The sequence below is a fragment of the Lissotriton helveticus genome, chromosome 4_1 (genome assembly GCF_964261635.1).
Source record: "Lissotriton helveticus chromosome 4_1, aLisHel1.1, whole genome shotgun sequence".
Taxonomy (NCBI): Eukaryota; Metazoa; Chordata; class Amphibia; order Caudata; family Salamandridae; genus Lissotriton; species Lissotriton helveticus.
In genome coordinates this window covers 720,316,191-720,334,892 of record NC_136063.1, presented here as the reverse complement: position 1 = coordinate 720,334,892, position 18,702 = coordinate 720,316,191, and the positions used below count along the sequence as shown (strand labels likewise).

The 18,702-nt window shown below is 49.1% G+C and overlaps 1 protein-coding gene across 4 annotated transcripts in view; it reads right to left on the bottom strand.

Moving 5' to 3' along the window:
- The window catches only part of TRAPPC8 (trafficking protein particle complex subunit 8), a 1,467,367-nt gene that overhangs the window by 45,963 nt on the left and 1,402,702 nt on the right, over window positions 1-18,702 (bottom strand). The gene's annotated exons all lie outside the window — the stretch shown is intronic.

The window sequence follows — 18,702 nt, the reverse complement described above, 5'->3', positions numbered from 1 at the left end:
TCGAAGCTGTGCTGCGTTGTAGTAGAGCGTAAGGCCTCCTTCGTGTGGAGGGAGAAATCTAACTAACCTTTTCATTCATGGTTTGTGCCCTTGCCAAATAAATTGAGAGAGTTCCGCTTGGATCTAATGTAGCCAACCTGTCGGTGGTGGTAAGGGGAGCGTCTGAAAGAGGTACAGGATTTTGGGGAGAATCATCATATTAATAGCAGCAATGCGGCCCAGCCACGAAATATGATAGTGTTTCCATCTTCGTAGCTCGGTACGTATGTGAGTGTGGAGGCGAGAGTACTTAGCCACCCTCATAGCTGGGAGAGTCTGAGCCAATTGGATACCTAAGTAAGGGACGAAGTCGTCGGACCATCGTAGGGGGTGTCGGGCTTGAAGGTTTGCCCACCCCAGAGGGGACAGAGAGAAGTTTAACGCAGTAGATTTCATCATATTCACTTTAAACCCGGAGGCGTTCGCAACAACATCCAGCTCCCCAAAAAATTTCCCTAAGGCGATCCCTGGGTACGCCAAGGTGACTAGCACATCATCGGTATAGACTTATCGTGCGGATGCCAGTGACCTGGGGATGTTCCCTGACCCTCTGTGCCATGGGCTTCATGTATAAAGCGTAGAGCAAGGGTGACAAGGGGCACCCCTGCCTTGTGCCCCTGCTAATGGGGTGGACGTGTGCCCATTGATCCGGACGGTGGCCTGTGGAGATCGGTAGCAGTTAAAATGTGCATCTGCATCTTCTCCCCCAGGCCGACCCGGATCAAGACCTGTTCGAGATAGGGCCAGTGGACCCGATCGAAAGTCTTCTCTATTGCGAGGAGCATATAATCCCCAGGGATGCGGGAGGCTTTCTCTATGAGGTGCGTGACACATTTGGTGTTGTCACTCGTTTGTCTCTGCGGAATAAATCCAGCCTGTTCAGGGTCCACTAGACCCTGCATATAGGGGGCGAGCCAGCCTGCCAAGATACTCGTGTAGAGCTTCAGCTCGATGTTCAGAAGTGAAATGGGTCGATATGACCCACATTCCATTTTGACTTTCTCCGGTTTAGTAATAACGGCTATCGCCGCCTCCAACATGGAAGAGGGACTTGCCCCAGGAGCGGCACAAGAGTTTAAAAGCAGGGTGAGCAAGTGAGTAAGCGTTGGGCAGAATTGATTATAGAAGGGGGCAGTGTAGCCTCCGGGACAGGGTGATTTGCCCAGCTTCAGGTGAGCAATGGCTGCTATGACTTCTTCAGGTCTGATCTCTCTCTCTCTATGAGCCGTCTGTTCTGGCATCAGGGTGGGGAGCCGAGCCTGCGCTAGGTACGTATCTATATCCGCCTCATCCAGATGCTGTGCATCGTAAAGTTGGGCATAAAAATAGCGAAAAACCTCTCCAATAGCATCGTCTGAATAGGATAGGCCCTCGCCACCTCTAATCTCCTGTACCCCTTCGCACTGTCACACCTCTGAGCCTATCCGCAAGTAGTCACCCACATTTGTCTCTGCCAATATAAAAAGAATGCAGGAAGCTCATCGCGGCATATTCCACCTTATCAAGGTCGAGGGCGGCCAGTTGTGCCTGAGCCTCTGTTAATTGTCTCCATATGCAGGGAGCCCCGGTGCGCTGGTGCACCTGCTCTAATTCTCTCACCCGCTGTGCGTTCCACATTGTCCACGGCAGCGATAGTAATTACTTCTCCCCGGATAACTGCTTTAAGGGCCTCCCAACGAGTGGAAAGAGCTGTGTCGGGGCTATCATCGTGGAGTAGATAGTCATCTAGTGCACACTGTATCTGGGAAACTGTCTCCGGTTGGTGTAATAGAGTGTCTCGAAATCGCCAGTGCCTAGTCGGGTGTTGAATCTGAGGGAGAGCCAGCGTGACTACCACTGGGGCATGATCAAATAAGGCCGCTACCAGTATTTCTGTGGATAGCATGAAATCCCGGAGAGCCTTCGAACCTGGAAAATAATCTAACCAAGCATATGTTTATTGTGCGTTCGAGTAATATGAGTATTCACGTGTTCCAGGGTGGTATTGCCTCCACAAGTCCGTAAGTCCTAAATCCTGCAGTCTGGCGAGTCCCGAGGGTGAAAGGGCACCAACCTGGCTCGTGCACTGTGCTGATCTATCTAGATCGTTATTAAACAACCAGATTGAAGTCTACCCCTATCAATATGTGACGTTCCTGAGTTGTCAAGGCTGCGGTTAGAACTTCGTGGAAAAATCATTCCTGACCTTCATTAGGAGCATAGATGGACCCCACTATGAGCGAGACGCCTTCAATAGTGAAGTGGTAGGTGAGAAGCCTACCTTTATCTCAACCCCTTTCTGAGCCACCCTCCTCTGGAAGGACCTAGAGACTAAGATAGCTACCCCTGCCGTCTTGGTGGGTTTGGAATAAAAGAATTGTCGGGTAGGTGTGGGACCATATGTGCGACCATATGTGCGGGACTGTAGTCGGTGACAGTCCTTGGGAAGTAAGTGTGTCTCCTGGAGGAGGCAGATATCTGCCCCCGAACTCTCTAGGTAGGAAAGGAGTGTCCTGCGTTTAAAGGGGTTGTTGAGCCCTCTCCCATTAAGAGTGAGTACCTTTACTGACGGTGGTGGCATTTATTACCTTAAGATGAGGGTAGCGCAGTCGAGCAGTGGCAGAGGAGTGAAGACTAGGTAGAGCTCATACAGCCGTCCCTCAACGCCAGCACAGTGTCATGGAAGTAACAGTGCCCCATGGACCAGGGACCCCAAAAGAGAAGAGAACAGTAGAAAAGGAAGAGTAAAGAGAAGAAAGAAACAAGAGCCCACAAAAAAAGGCACAAGAAAAACAAGGCACGAGAGTGCCAAAACAAGTCTCCAGTTCGATCAATAGTTCGTCATCCGAGGATGAACAGAAAAAAAGTCTACAGGGTTGTGATACGTCTGATGACGGCCTAAGTCCCCCCTCCCCCGCCGGCCAAACATAATTGCAAGGATACCCCATAGTCGCCAGGCTATGAGAATATGGTTGAAGAGTTCACACACATACTTAAAGATGTCGCCGGCTTCTTCGTTTGGGTCTACTCCCCGAATCCTGATGTGGCAGCGGGAGCGGTTTTCAAGGTCTTCCAAGTGGGACTGAACATCAAACTGCTGCTCATGTATGCGGATTACTTCCTGTTTCATGGCGGCCAGTTCAGTGTGTCCCGACCATCGCTCATGTCCTCCAGGGATGCCACCCTTTCCCCAATTTGGTCGCATCCCTGCGAATATCTTTAATTTCTGCCGTGAGATCACGTTTCACTGTCTGTAGGTCGTCCCGTAGGGTAGCAAACAAGGATTCTAAAAAAGCCCTCGTCACTGGGTCGTCCATAGAGGCCGTCATCTGCGCTGTTGCGTCCATCTTTCTGGTGTCTGCCGGCCCTCCGTTCTGTGTACAGGCAAAGAGATCTTTGAGAGATTTCTCTCTTGTGGCAGATTCGTCCTTCCTGCCCTGGGTGGATGTCATGCTAAAAGTCACCTATGGAGTCTGTTCTGGCCGCTACTGACCAGGCCACGTGGCAGGACGCTGCACTATGATATCCCCCAGAAGCGGTGACCGCTGAGTCCCCTCGTAGGTGTTCCAGCTCAACCCCACTCCCGGTGTACGGTATTGCGGGCGGCTGGTGGCTTCTCAGGGGACCCCCAGCAGCACTACGGGGCCTTCCCGCCTTCTAATCCAGGGTGCGGTCCAGCAGGCACCGATAGGGAGATGAGAAAATAAGTCCAGTGTTGTGACGTCACACTCAATCCTCCGTAGCTCCAGAACTAAGTTGCGCCAAGGGTGGCCCAGGCCAAGCATTTGCCGGGGCACGTTGGTAACCGCCGAATGCGGGATCCCCACAAGGACACTGCTCCAGCCTCTGTGCGCTGCTGCAGCAAGGCGGCGATGTCAGCTCCCGGCCGTCGGTCGCCCCCCACGGAGCGTCAACAGGGGCCCGGCCTGTTAAAAGTCCAGAAAGCAGGGCGAGTAGTGTTTCCTTCTGGGAGCGCAAAGTAAGAATGGCTGGTGGTGGTCGTAGCGCTGGCTAGGTCGTCGCAAGGCCTGAGGCGGGTGAAGCGCTCTCAGGGAGTTTCAGAAAGGCAGGGCCACAGTGAGGGCAGGAAGCTGACAATGACTCCCCGCAATTATCCCCAGGAGTCAGCGCCACTAAACTGGACTGGACTGAGGGCCGAAGTGCCCCCCGATTCCGCCTTCCGCTCTCTGCTGTATCCCATGCACCGGAGCGTCTCGGCTGTGAGCTTCGGAACTGCGCCGGAGGGCCGCCGTTCTGTGGAAAATGGCGGCTGCCGCTTCATCGGCAATCACTGCCGCCGTACCTCGCCTCTCCGAGTGGAGCTCTGGGCCTGTCCCTCGAGCCCACAAAAGCAGCGACGCCTTACGTTGCGGGCCCAGGTTGGCGGACTTTGCGGTCACAGCCACACTGTCGTCTGACGCTCTTCACCTCCTCGCCGCTCAGGACCGGCGCGGCTCCGGGGGGTGTGTGTACAGCCGCAGGGGCCGCTGTGGACTCACTCGTTAAGTCGTCTGGTGTGCCGGGATGTCAGGTTTCGGAATTTCATCACCTCTTGTGCAAATCGGTCCTGGGCTGGTGCTATTAAAGCGGTGGGCGGAGGAGAGAAGGCGAAACAAGTCTCAACTCTCCGTCATCTTGCCCACACCTCAACTCCATCTTTAGATTGTTTTGCCGCAGAGGGTGATAATGGAGTTAGTAAGAGTAGTAAAGAGAGAGGTCCATGTATATTGTATCCAATTAAGATGTTACTGCAACAGGTAAAGGTACCCGGGGAGGCGGGTGGGCACATACGACTCTACAGCTCTATTTGCCAAGAACAGATACATACTGGGTAAGTAGCATTTTCCGTTCGAGTCATATGAGCTGTAGATCATATGCCATGCACAGACTATGTAGTAGTTATCTCCCGAATCTGTGGCTAACCTGCAGCTGTTGCAGTGGTCTGAAATAGTGTCTGTAAAACTGCCTGGCCCACACTTGCTTGCTGTCTTGCTAACACATCTACACAATAGTGTTTTGTGAATGTGTGTGGTGTAGACCATGTTGCAGCTTTGCAGATGTCATCTATGGGTATATTTCCTAAGAATGCCACAGAAGCCCCCATTTTACATGTAGAGTGCGCTCTTGGGGGAATTGTTAATGGGCGTTTAGCTTTTGCAAAGCATATTTGAATGCACTTAACTATTCACCTTGCAATACCTGATTTTGATATTGGATTGCCTTTATGCGGTGGAGCAAAAGCAACAAAAAGTTCTTCCTGAAAAGGTCTTCCTGAAAGGTTTTGTCCTTTCAATGTAGTATAGTAATGCTCTTTTGTCATCTAAGGTGTGAAGAGCACGTTCTGCTACAAAATCTGGCTGAGGGAAGAAGATAACTAACTGAATAGATTGGTTGATGTGAAAGGCAGAAATTACTTTAGGTTAAAATTTTGGGGTTAGTCCTAAGAACCATTTTGTTTTGGTGTATTTGTAAAAATGGTTCTCGTATGGTTAGCGCCTGAAGCTCACCCACTCTACTCAGAGATGTGATGGCTATGATGAAGGCTACTTTGGAAGTGAGAAATTGTAGTCCACATTTGTGCAATGGCTCAAAGGGTGGACCCATTAGTCTTGTAAGAACGATGTTGAGATTCCACACTGGAGCAGGTGGAAGTCTGGGTGGGAATGACTTAAGTCCATCAATAAATGCTTAAATAGCAGGCACTCTAAAGCGAGACAAATGCTGTCTGTTTTGCAGATATGCAGCTATTGCAGCAAGATCTAAGCGTATGGATGTGTACGCTAAATTAGAGCACTGTAGATGTAATAGAGAACAAATGATGTTTTGTATTGAAGCGTTGAAGCGTTGAGTAGATTGATTTGATTGTTGTCACAGTAAATCACAAACCGCTTCCACTTTACTATGATATTCATGAAGTCTGGCGGAAGATTAAGATAGCCAAACTCTAGGTTTTCAGTTGCCAGATCGCAAGGTTGAGATGGCTGGGATCTGGATGTCTTATCCCTTAATGGTTCTGAGTGAGGAGATTGGGAGTAAGGTTTAGGTTTTGGTGAGGAACTACGGATAACTCTAACAGTGTTGTGAACCAGGGTTGACGGGCTCATGTGGGAGCAACTATGATTAGTGTCAGGGACTGTTGCCTGAGCTTCTGAACCACTCATTGAATGAGTGGGAAAGACAGAAAAGCGTAAGCAAATATACCTGACCAGTTCATCCATAGTGCATTGCCTTTGGACAATGGGTGTGGTACCTGGATAGGAAGTTTGGGCAGTTTGCGCCATTTGGGTGGCGAACAGATCTATCTCTGGGAAGCTCCACATTTGGAAGACTGGGAGGAGAACCTGAGGGTGAAGTTCCCATTTGTGGATTTGTTGTCGTTGTCGACTGAGCAGATCTGCAATCTGGTTGTTTAATCCTGGAAGGTGTTCTGCAAGGAGATATTTTTTGTGAGGTATTGTCCATCTCCAGATGCTCTGGGCTAGCTGTGAGAGCTAGAGAGTGTGTCTACCCTCCGGTTTTTGTATGTAGTACATTGCTGTCATGTTGTCTGTACGTATCAGGACAGCTTTGCCTAACAGATGAAGTTGAAATGCTTTCAATGCTATAAAAATTGCTAGCAGTTCTAGATGGTTTATGTGGAGTTGTTTCTGTTGCAGAGTCCATATGCCCTGAATGATAAGTTTTTCGAGATGAGCTCCCCAACCAGTAAGCAATGAGTCTGCTGTTAGCATTATCTGTGGAACCGGGTTGAGGAATGGCCGCCCCATGAAAATGTTTTCTATGTTCCACCATTGCAGAGAGCGATGGGTGCGGCCGTCCACCAACACTAGATCTGATATCTGACCTAAGCCTGGTTCCACTGACGTGCCGAGCATTCCTGTAGGGGACGCCTTTGAAGTCTTACGTAAGGAAAGATTAAAATGCAAGCCGCCATCATTCCTAGCAATTGCATGAACACTCGAGCTGGTAACGAGTGTTGAGGCTGAAACTGAGAAATTAGAGTCGGCATGTTGTGGGGTGGGACACGCTAGAGCTCTTTGTGTATCTATTGTAGCTTCTAGATACACTTGTGTGTTGGATGGTTGGAGATAAGACCTGGTGAGGTTTACAACCCAAGGTTGTGAAGCAGTTGAACTGTTTTTTTGAGTGTGGCATAGGCAGCTTTTATTAGCCAGTCGTCCAAGTAAGGGAAGACGTGAATGTGCTGTCTTCTTAGATGAGCCGCAACTACTGCCAGGCATTTTGTAAAAACCCTGGGTGCGGTAGTTACGCCAAATGGGAAAACTTTGAATTGATGTTGGCTGTCCACCACAAATCTGAGGAATTTCCGGTGAGCAGGGTGAATGGGAATATGGAAGTAGGCATCCTTTAGGTCTAAAGTTGACAGAAAATCGCCTTGCTGAAAGAGTGGGAGCATCTGTTGGAGTATGACCATGTGAAAGCGGTCCAACTGAACATACAGATGTAGTTCTCCGAGATCTAGTATAGGCCTGAGAGAGACGTCCTTTTTGGGAATTTAAAAGTACAGGGAGTATACCCCGGTCCCCTGGTATTGTAATGGGACTGGCTCTATAGCGTGTTTGTCCAAGAGAGAAAGAACCTCTTGCCTTAGAAGGGTAAGATGCTCTGGTGACATTGCATGTGATCTTGGAAGAATATTTAGGGGAGTGTCTATAAGCTCCAGGCAGTAACCATATTGGATAATTTGTAGTACCCACTTGTCTGAGGTAATTGAATTGTAGACATGTAGGAATTGAGAGAGACGTCCCCTGCCAGGGGTGGAATGATCAGGGGTAGCAGAAAGAAGTCACTCTTTGCGGGACAAGTGTGTGTGGAGTTGCCCCTGCCTCTTCCCTTACTGTTGTTTCCTCTAAAACCTCCCTTGAAATAACCTCTTGAAGAGGGGGATTGGTTCTTGCCCTTGTAAAAGGAGGAGGGATTTTCGGTTTTAGAACCACCCCTGTAAAAGAAGCAGCGAAGGGAAACCCTAGTGGCAGGTAACTGCAACGCCCCCATGGACTTTGCGACCTCTGTGTCTTTTTTCATTTTTTCCAGCGAGGTATCAACCACTGGGCCAAAGAGATGCTCATTATCGAATGGTTGGTTGAGGATGGAGGTTTGCAACTCTGGCTTAAAGCCTGATATTCTCGTAAGAGTATACTAGTCCTCACTGCACAAGCTGTAGTGTCTGCTGCATCTAGGGCACACCTGATGGATGTATTAGTAATAAGTTTACCTTCCTGGATAAGGTCAGAGGCACTACATTTGTGCTTGTCAGGTAAATATTGCAGGAGGTTTTCTAACTAATCATAATGAGCCCTATCAGAACGAGCCAGTAGAGCTTGAGCTTTGGCAATACGCCAATGATTTGCTGCCTGTGAAGCCACTCTTTTGCCTGAGGCATCAATAAGCTTAGACTCCTTATCAGGAGAAGGAGCCTCATCTGTGGTTTGAGAGTTGGCTCTCTTGCGAGCGTTGGAGACTACAAGAGTTTAAAGGCAGCTGGCCTCTAATGTAAACCAGGTCGGTGGGTGCGGGTAAATATTTTTTGTCCACCCTGGGTGTAATTATTCTTGCCTGTACAGGATCGGTAAATACATCATTTGTGTGTTCTAACATACCTTTTAGCATTGGTAAGGTATGAGTGGCTCTTTGAGAAGAAGTCATTGTTTCAAAGAGGAAATCCTCTTCCAAAGGCTCTTTATGGAGCTCCACCCCATGATATTGTGCAGCCCTGGTAAGGAGCTCAATGTACCAAATGTTATCGTCAGGTGGGGAGGGTCTGGAGAGATACAAATCAGGGTCATTGTCTGTATTTGGGTCAGCATGGTAATCCTCTCAAGGGTCAGTGTCCTGTGGCCTATCCTGATCTTCGTCCCCATCCCAGTCACCCTGTGGGTCAGGTGAAAGTGACGGTGAGTTTGATGGTGTGATAATCTAATTGGGAGAAGTAGGTGGAATGTAAGGAGGAGAAGGGTTAGTACCCACACTTCTTTTTAAGGGGAATATGATAGTCCTCTGGTAGGTCAAGCTTCTGTTTTTTGGAAGAGTGGCATGATTATGTCCTATTTCAGGGTTGCTCAAAAGTGTTTGCTGCTTCGGATCCGACGGCGGGGCATCAGTCTGAGGCTCTTTAGATGGAGGGTCCTTCTTTAGTTGCCGGTTTCGGATTTGAAGGTTTCGGCTCCGAGCCTTTCAGTGTGGAAGGTGGAATCTTCGGCAACAATGGCATTTGACCAACACATGTTTGGATTTGGATTTCGGCGCCGAAGGTGTTGGGTCGGTGCCGGATTGGGGTGGCTCGAGCCCAAGCCAAAGGCTTCTCTTTCTGTTTCCGAGCCGGGCCCCTGAGCGGGCGTCGGAAACTTTTTGTCGGTGCCGACTTTGGCCGGAGGGCAGAAGAGGACCCGGAGCCTTTGTTTTATGTTGTTGAGGGGGCAAAGAGGTATCTTTACTCACAGTACGTTGACCCGGAGTAACCTGCTCCTCTTCTTCCATGTCAGAGACGACATCTTGAGCTTGATGTTCTGTGTTGGAATATTTGCCGAAGATGTCCGGTGCAGAGCTGCTTTGGTGTTGCATCTCATGATGTTGAGCCCGACAGTCACAAAGTGCCTTCTTTGATCGAAAAGATTGACACGTGTCGCAGTCTTTCTCGTCGTGTTCCGGGGACAAGCAGAGTTTGCACACTTCATAAAAGTTGGTGCAAGGAAATTTAGCACAGCACCCGGGACATAAAATGAAGGGAGGCCATTCCATCGACTGCTAGTACGGTCGGCACGGGTGGCCGGACGGCCTGCCATATGTTTTCCGATTGACGTTTTTTCGAGGTGAGATGATACGCGGTGAATAGGGAACCGCGATAGATAACTATACCATCGAGGGTAGTGGATTGCGCGTCGAAGGGGTCCGAGAAACGGTGCAGAACCGGAGCACAGCAATACATATCCGAACCCGATGGCAGAAAATAATATTCTAAAGATGGAGTCGATGCCCATGCGCACTATCACCGAAAGGAGGAGTCACCTACCTCGTGACTGGAAAGACTTCTTCGAACAAAAAAAAAGTGCAAACATCCGGACCCAACACTAAATGGCGATCTACGAATAGCATATGATCAACGCTCATACGCCTCGAACAAAGCGTTACTGAAGGTAAGTAAGGTAAGTAACTTGCTCTTCTGATGGATACAACTTTCTGTGGATTCCTCACCTTTTGAATTGAATCCCCAGGCAGTCCCGCTCCCGGAGGAGGGTACCTGCACCCACCTATAACAAAAAATCCTGTAGCACAGAACGTACAAAGTGGACGTCGCTCCTCACCTCTGAGTCTAAACAGTAATGCTTCGCCAAAGTGTGGGGGGGAGGCCCAAGTTGCCGCCTTGCAGAACAAAATTTAAATCCCACTGAGGCATGATAAATGGAGTGGGAGGAAACCTGTTAGTGAGACCCTTAATGAATCTCAGGACTATAGGAGACTTAAACAAAGAGGGTTGGTCTAGTAAGGAAATAAAGGCCGGCAAGGCAGACAAGTAGCCTTTAACAGTTGGTACAGAACCCTGTTCGCCAAGAAAAGAGCAAAACTCAGAAAATCAGACAAATGGGCCTGCAAAGGGTCTATTGATCTCTCTCCACACTAATTAACAAACTAGGACCACCTAACAGAATACACAGATTTGGTGGAGAGTCTTCCGGCCGATAATATAACATCCACCACATCCGGTGGGAGAGAGAAAATACTTCCTGTTCGATCTACAGGCATTAAGGTGCAGGCTCTGGCGGTGGGGGTGTAGAACCTGCCCCTGCGACTGCGAGAGGAGGTCTGCCCTGAGAGTGAGACGGAGCGAAGGGAGCAATGAGAGGTGAAGGAGGTCTTTGTACCACACCCATCTTGGCCAATTCGGGGCATCAATATGACTTGGGCTCGGTCTTGGCGAATCTTCCTCAAAACCCGAGGAATCAAGGTTATGGGAGGGAACGTGTAAAGAAGCTGTGAGCCCCAATCTAACTGAAATGAGTCCCCAAATGCTCACCAGATACTGGCGACTGCAGAACGACGGGCAGTGCACGTTCTCGTGAGTGGCAAACCGGTCCAAACGAGGAAACCCCTATAGCCTGAAAATGTGATGGACCACCTCCAGATGAAGACGCCACAGACTGCCCGCACGCACATTCAGCACCCATGCCAGACGATTTGCAATTACACAAATCTGAAGGCTCTGAGCCCAGGACCAAAGTTGCGGTGTCTCTCTGCAGAGACGATGAACAAGTTACTTACCTTTGGTAACACATTATCTGGTAGAAACTCTTATTTAGCTGCAGATTCCTTACCTTCCTTACCTTTCAATTTCCCAGGTGTCAGGCTGGATCCATAAACTTTTGCTGAGCAATACCCCTTGCGTGCAACGTCGGGTGGTTCCATGTGTTGCCGATGACGCCGGTAACGTCGGTTATGTCGTAGCGGTGCCTACATAGGCGCCATCCGGGCGCGCGGACGTCAGTATTTTTCGTTTTTCCACGCCAGAAGCGCAGAGCCATGAAGTGATTGACATAAACCTGTGCAAAACTAGAGTCCTGAAAGGGGAGTAACCCTAGATCTACTACATCAGTCCACAAAGCGGGGAGGCATGGGTGGGGCTGTAAGGAATCTGCAGCTAGATGGAGTCTCTACTCGATAATGCATTACAGAAGGCAATTAACTTGTTCATCTGCTAGAGACTTCTAGCTGCAGATTCCTTACCTTTGAATCAGATACCCAAGTCATACCATCCCGACGGTGGGTTGCAGACTCATTGACTAGACTAAAAAGTCTTGCAGGACTGAGCGGGCAAAACACCCGTCCCTGCATACTTGACCGTCAAGGCAATAATGTTTTGCGAACGCGTGCAATGATGCCCACATCGCTGCCTGACAGATGTCTTGAACAGGGACACCCCCTGCCAAAGCTGTAGTCGCAGCCTTTCCCCTGGTGGAATGGGCTCTTAATTACTCAGGGGACTGCTTCTTCGCCAAGGCGTAACAGATTTTAATGCAGAGAACAACCCAGCGAGAGATGATTCTTTTCTGAACTGCCTTTTCCTTCTTTGCACTCACATAACCCACAAAGAGTTGGCCATCCACCTGGAAGTCTCTTCTGGGGTCAAAGTAGAACGACAATGCTCTTTTTGCATCCAGTCGATAGAGACGCTCCTCTTTCTAAGAGGGATGTGGGGGAGCAAAGAAAGTGGACAAAGTGATGGACTGATCCAGATGGAATGGGGTCACAACCTGTGTAAAAAATATGCCCTGGTGCGAAGCACCAACTTGTCCTGAAAGGACATAAAATAAGGGGGCGCGCTCGATAACGCCTGTAACTCACTCACCCTCCGGCCGATGTAATCGCCACTAAGAAGGCTGTTTTGATGGTCAACAGCCAGAGAAGACAATTGTGCAAAGGCGCACATCAAATATGCGAGGACCAAATTAAGGTCCCATTGTGGCATAATAAAGAGCGTGGGTGGAAACAAGTGAACCAGCCCTTTTAGAGATCTATTTACAATAGGAGATGTAAAGTGAGAAGGTTGGTCTGGCAGTGGCAAAAAAAAGCAGACAGAGCAGAAAGGTAACCCTTGAGAGTTCCCAAAGCAGAGCCCTGTTGGGCAAGGGTCAGAATGAATAAAAGAAAAGTAGAAAGAGGAGCAGAAAGAAGGTCAGTAGACTTCTCTGTACAGTATAATACAAATTTCTGCAAACGGCAGGCGTATACCGACTTAGTGGAGGGTAGCATGACCGCCAGAATAACATTACAAACTTCGGGAGGAAGGCCAAAAGCCATCAACTGCCGCTGCTAAATCTCCACGCATGGAGGCGCAGAGATGACAGGCTCGGGTGGAGAACTCTCCCCTTCTGCTGCAACAGAAGATCCTCCTGAAGAGGCAGCCTGATCGGATGACCGACACTCATGCTCAGAAGCTCTGGATACCAGACTCTCCATGCCCAGTCCGGCGCCACAAGGATGACCTGGGCCCTGTCTCCAGATCTTCTTCAGAACCCTGGGCAGGAGTGCTATGGGCGGAAAGGCATACAACAAGTATGAGCTCCACTCGCGACGAAACGTGTCGCAGAGCGATAGCCACCTTGGAAACTCTAAAAGGTATAAATAAAGATACCGGACCAGATTTAACGTCCATGTCTATTTGGTCCTGAAATAATATTTAAGTGATTGAGTGAGGGGGCACATTTTGTTGGTTTGCAACCTTGGAAACTCCAGCGCGCAGTACTGCTGACATTGCACATTCTCTTTGGAGGCACACAAATCTAACTAAGGTTCTCCCCATTCCTGAAAGAGACTGTGCCCCACCTCTGACTGGAGACGCCATTCGTCATCCGCAAGGCATCGATGGCTGAGATCGTCTGCCCTGTCTTTCAGAGAACCTGCCAGATGTTGAACCACCAAGGTTATGCCCTGATGTTCCAGCCACGTCTAGAGACGCAGGGCCTTTCGACAAAGGGTCCATGACCCCACCCCGCCTTGCTTTTTGCAGTACCACATGGCGGTAGTGTTGTCCGTGAACACCTGCACCAACTTACCATTGACATAGGGAAGAAATTCTTTCAATGCCAAGAAAATCGCTCGGAGCTCCAACATGTTTATGTAGAGCCCCGTCTCCTCCGGAGATCAGTGACCCCCCTAATCTCCATCTCTCCCAAGTGGCCAGCCCATCCCATAAGTGACACATCCCTCATGATTGTGAGATCCGGTTGGGGAAGGGAGAGAGGTCTGCCTTTGACCCAATCTTGGTTCCTCAACCACCACTACAGATCCTTCGCAGTTCCTTCTGAGATCTGAACCACGTCGGTGAGATTTCCCTTTCATGTTTTTTACCAACAGGATGCAGGAGGCCATGAGGCCCAACAACCTCAGAGTCAACCTCACCGAAATCCAGGATAGAGTCTGAAACATCAGAATCATAACCTGAATGTCCTGGACTGGCTGCTCGAGAGGATTAGCCCGAAACTGCACTGTGTCCAAAACAGCTTCGATGAAAGGGAGTGTCTAATAAGGAATCAGGTGTGACTTCGGCACATTTATAGAGAACCCCAGTGAAAGCAGGAGGTCTGCCATAGTCTGAAGGTGGGGGACGACTGCCTGGGGCGATGACTCCTTTAACAGCCAGTCATCAAGGCAGGGGAAGAGTGTCACCCCTAACCTGGGCCGGGACGCTGCAACCACCGCCATCACCTTGGAAAACACCCGAGGGGCACTGGTAAGGCCCCAGGGGAGCACGGTAAACTTAAAGTGCTCGTAGCCTACCTTGAACCGTAGGTAATGTCTGTGGCCCGGCAGGATGGGAATGTGAAAATAGGCATCCTGCAGGTCGAGCGCTACCATCCAGTCTCCTTGGTCTAAGGCAGACGTGAGCCAATGTGAGCATTTTGAAATTCTCCTTTTTGAGGAAGAGATTGACGATCATAAGATTCGAAATGGGCCGAAGACCCTTGCTCTTGTTCGGAACCAGAAAGTAGCGGGAATAACAGCCAGTGCCTACTTCTGAAACTAGAACCCTTTCTATAGCTCCTTTGGCCAAAAGAGCAGTTTTAAGTGATTCTACGCCAACCATTCCTGACTAGTCAGACTAGTAGGAGGAAAAGAAAGGAAAGGAAAAGAATAGCCATCCTGGATGATCTGCAAGACCCACCTGCCTGTTGTTATAGATCTCCAGTGGGGGAGATAACGAACTCTCCCACCCATGGTCCTGCAGAATCAGCCTAGGAGTGCTTGGAGGCTGCGGCTGCTGGGGGCAGTGTGGCAGACGACTTCTGACCTGCATTCCGAGGACGAAATGTACCACGTCCACGCGCAGCTTGGGAAGTCTGTGCGGGGCATTGGATAGGATAGGGCTGACGCGGCTGGAAAACACTTCTGTTGTTGCGAAAGGAAGACTGGTCACGAGGAGTAGAGGAAAGGCCCAAGGATCTGGCCGTAGCTTGAGAGTCCTTGAACCTGACCAGGGCAGAGTCAGCCTTTTCCCCAAAAAGGCAGGTTCCATCAAAGGGCATGTCCATCAAATTGGCCGACATCGTGCAGGAACAAGTCATGTGCGGTTTAAAACCTGTCTTACTAAAAGACATCCCTCGCACACGAAGTCTTCAAACATTCAGACAAAAGTCGAGAAAAAAGCCTGCGAAAAAGCGGCAGAGGGGAGCTCTTCCCGGATCGGCACCTAACTGGCACTGAAAGAGAAGAACTGACGTCCGCGCACCTGGGTCGCGTCTATGTAGGCCATGTCATAACAGACGTTACCGATGTCATCGACGACATGCAAAGCCGAATGGAGCCACCCGACATTATGCTCAGGGGGTATTGCTCAGCAAAAGTTTCCGGATCCAGCCTGACACCTGGGAAATTCAATGGTAAGGAATCTGCAGCTAGAAGTATCTATCAGATACTCCTGCCCTGTTTGTTTATGTACCACATCTGTACTGACTGATCGCCAAGGGAGGGAATAAAGGCCTTGAGAGCTAAACGTATCGCCCGAAACTCTAGAAGATTGCTGTGAAACAATCATTCCTCTGGAGGCCAAAGGCCTTTGATCTTCAGATCCCCCAGATGAGCTCCCCACCCTAAAGTGGAGGCATCCGTTAACAATGTGGCCACCGGAGAAGGGGGTTGAAACGGCTTCCCCCAAGACAGGTTGCCTGGAACACTCCACCATAACAACTCCGCTGCAGTGTTTCTGGAGATTCTGACCACCTTTCTGAGATCGCCGTTGTGTTGAAAATACTGCCCAGGGAGGCACCACTGGAGGGCCCTCATGTGCCAGCATGCATGGTTGACCAACAGTATGCAGGAAGCGAACAGACCAAGCAAGCACAGAATCTTCAGGACTGGAACAGCCACTCCATCTTGAAACATTGTAATCATAACTTGGATGTCTAGAATTCTCTGAGGTGGAGGGAAATCACAACTCACAGTAGTTTCCAGAACTGACCCTATGAACAGGTTGTGCTGAGAGGGCACCAGGTGAGATTTGAGTACATTTATCGAAAAACCCAAGTCGAACAACAGCTGTGTTGTTTACTTGCAGATGATGGAGCAACATCTCTGACAACTTTGTTTTGAGCAGCCAGTCGTCCAGATAGGGGAGAACAGGAATTACCGACCTACTCAGATGTTCTGCTAACACTGCCATCACCGGTGGTGCAGATGTAAAACCGAACGGGAGGACTGCAAACTGGCAGTATTGAGACCCCACTGTAAAACTGAGATACTTCCGATACAACTTTAGCATGGGAATGTGAAAGTACGCATCATGTAAATCGATAAACGCCATCCAGTCTTCGTGCTGTAGCACCAGTAGAACCTGAACTAGGGTCAACATCTTGAATTTCTCCTGTTTGAGGTAAAAATTCAAGATCCTGAGGTCTAGGATCGGTCTCAATTGTCTGTCCTTTTAACAAATATTTGGATCAGGAAATACTGGGAGTAGCATCCCTGACCCCTTTCCTGCTCTGGAACCACCTCTATCGCACCCTTCTGTAGCAAAGATAGATCCTCTTGCTGCAGAAGCAACAGATGGTCCTCTGAACACCAACCCTGACAAGGGTGAAAACTCCCAGAGAGGAAGGGCGTACCTATTTTTTTACAAGATTCAAAACTCAAAGATCCGATGACAGATTTCCAATTTTGTAGAAAATGGGACACCCGACGATCCACGGGTATAACATGCTCTAAGATGGGGATCTAGAGCTACTTCCCTGCAGAGCCAGTTGGGGGAACAGGAGAGGAGGAGGAGACTTGTTGTCGATCAAATCCCCAGTGTCAACCTCTACCCTTACATCTGTATGTTCTATACAGCGGGTTCGCCTGTTGTTGCTGCTGGGCCCGAAATGGAGCATACTTTCCAAAGCCTCAAAATCTTTGCTATACAAAACCCCTAGGCTGAGATTGCAGACCTCGAGATCTAGCAGTAGCTCTACTGTCTTTAGAGTGCTGTAGCGCTGAGTCCGCATTGGTCCCGAAAAGTCTAGAGTCATCAAAAGGAAGATCCAAAAGTGTGGCCTGAACATCTGGAGAGAAACCTAATCCTCTCAGCCAGACGTGCCTCCTAGTTGCCACTGAAGAACCCATCACCCTAGCAACGGAGTCAGCCGTCTCAAGCCCAGATTGAATAACCTCACCGTCCACAGCTTGGGGGTCCAATAGCACCTCTGCAAAGTGGCCCTGGACATCCTCCGGGACTTTAGCAATCACTTCCTTAGCAGAGTCCATCAATACATGGATGTAGTCGACTTTACAGCCATACTGGCTGATAAAAATACCCTTTTCGCTGACTGCTCCAATTGTTTTGAGTCCCTATCCTAAGGAGTGGCCGGAGAGGAACCTGAAGATTGCTTCGAAGAAAATGAAGCCTGAGCCACCAAGCTCTTGAATGAAGGGTGCGTTGATAAAAAGGCTGGATCCCCAGGCGCAACGTTTTATCACCTTGCCACCGTTCAGGACACAGCTGGGGCAGACATAGGTTTTTCGATACTTCAAGAATGGGTTTCGTCAAGGCCTCACTAAATAGAAGCAAGGGCTCCATCACCGATGAAGGAGAGTGAAGAACCTCTGTTAATTGGTCAGACCCAATGGTCCGACCAGTTGGAAAAGCAGTAAGGCAGGCAATTCCGGATCCTGCGGCCTACTGGTCTCAACTGTTCTCTTTAGGGAGAACTACAGAGGTTCAGAAGTAGTGCCTGGAGAAGATGTTAAGGCCTTCTGTTGTTGTTCTCTGCTGCCACAAATAATCTGTGAGCAGGGATAGTAATACCCATGAGTGATTCCGAGCTACTGTCCATGAAACACCTAAACACTGCATCAGTTTATTTACCAAAAAAGCTGGTTCCATCAAAGGGCATATTCATCAGTGAAGCTGGCACATCTCCAGAGAACCCAGATGATAACATCCAGACATATCACCTTATAACGACAATGGTGCCCAATGCATAAGCAACATCATCAATGGTGTCCAACCAACCCAGAATACAAGGTGTATTTTGCAACATCCTGTCTATCTTTTACTGTGCGAGAAAAGTGTTAAACAGCTATTTGGGCAGCAAAGGTAAAACCGCATGTGCCATACCCCAATTGGAATGCTTGTAACTATTATGGAAGCAAACTGCATTCAAGGAACGCAGGGCTAAAATGGCCAAGAAAAAAACACTTTCCCTCACAACATTAATTCTCTTGGCTTTCCTGCTGGGTGGCTTACTCGGGAACAGGTTTGATTTGCTCTTACTTGTGGAGGGGTGTACTATAATGCTCTCAAGAGTTTGATGTTGCATGTTTTTGTCTCATCTCATCTTGGTACTAGTTTGTGACGTTGAGCTATTGGCTGACTCACGGCCAGTGCTGAGAAATTCTTAGCCCAAGCTGCAAGAATGAGGTCAGTCAGTGCTTTGTTGAATGATAACAAGGACTCAGAGGTAGTAGGCCCAGGTTACTAAGTAGGGTTTCCACAGCCCTCTAAACTAATACTACACAACAGTTATTTTGTCCTGTAAAGGGCCCCAAGGGCAAATCTATGCTGGATTCCAAGAGGGTATCAAAGTGTAACCAAGACAAAGGCCAACATCTGCTTCATGAGGCAGGAGCAAATAGTCTGCCTCATTATCAATGTCTTTATTGTGTGGAACTTGTTGAAGCTGGTTTAGTGCCAGAATA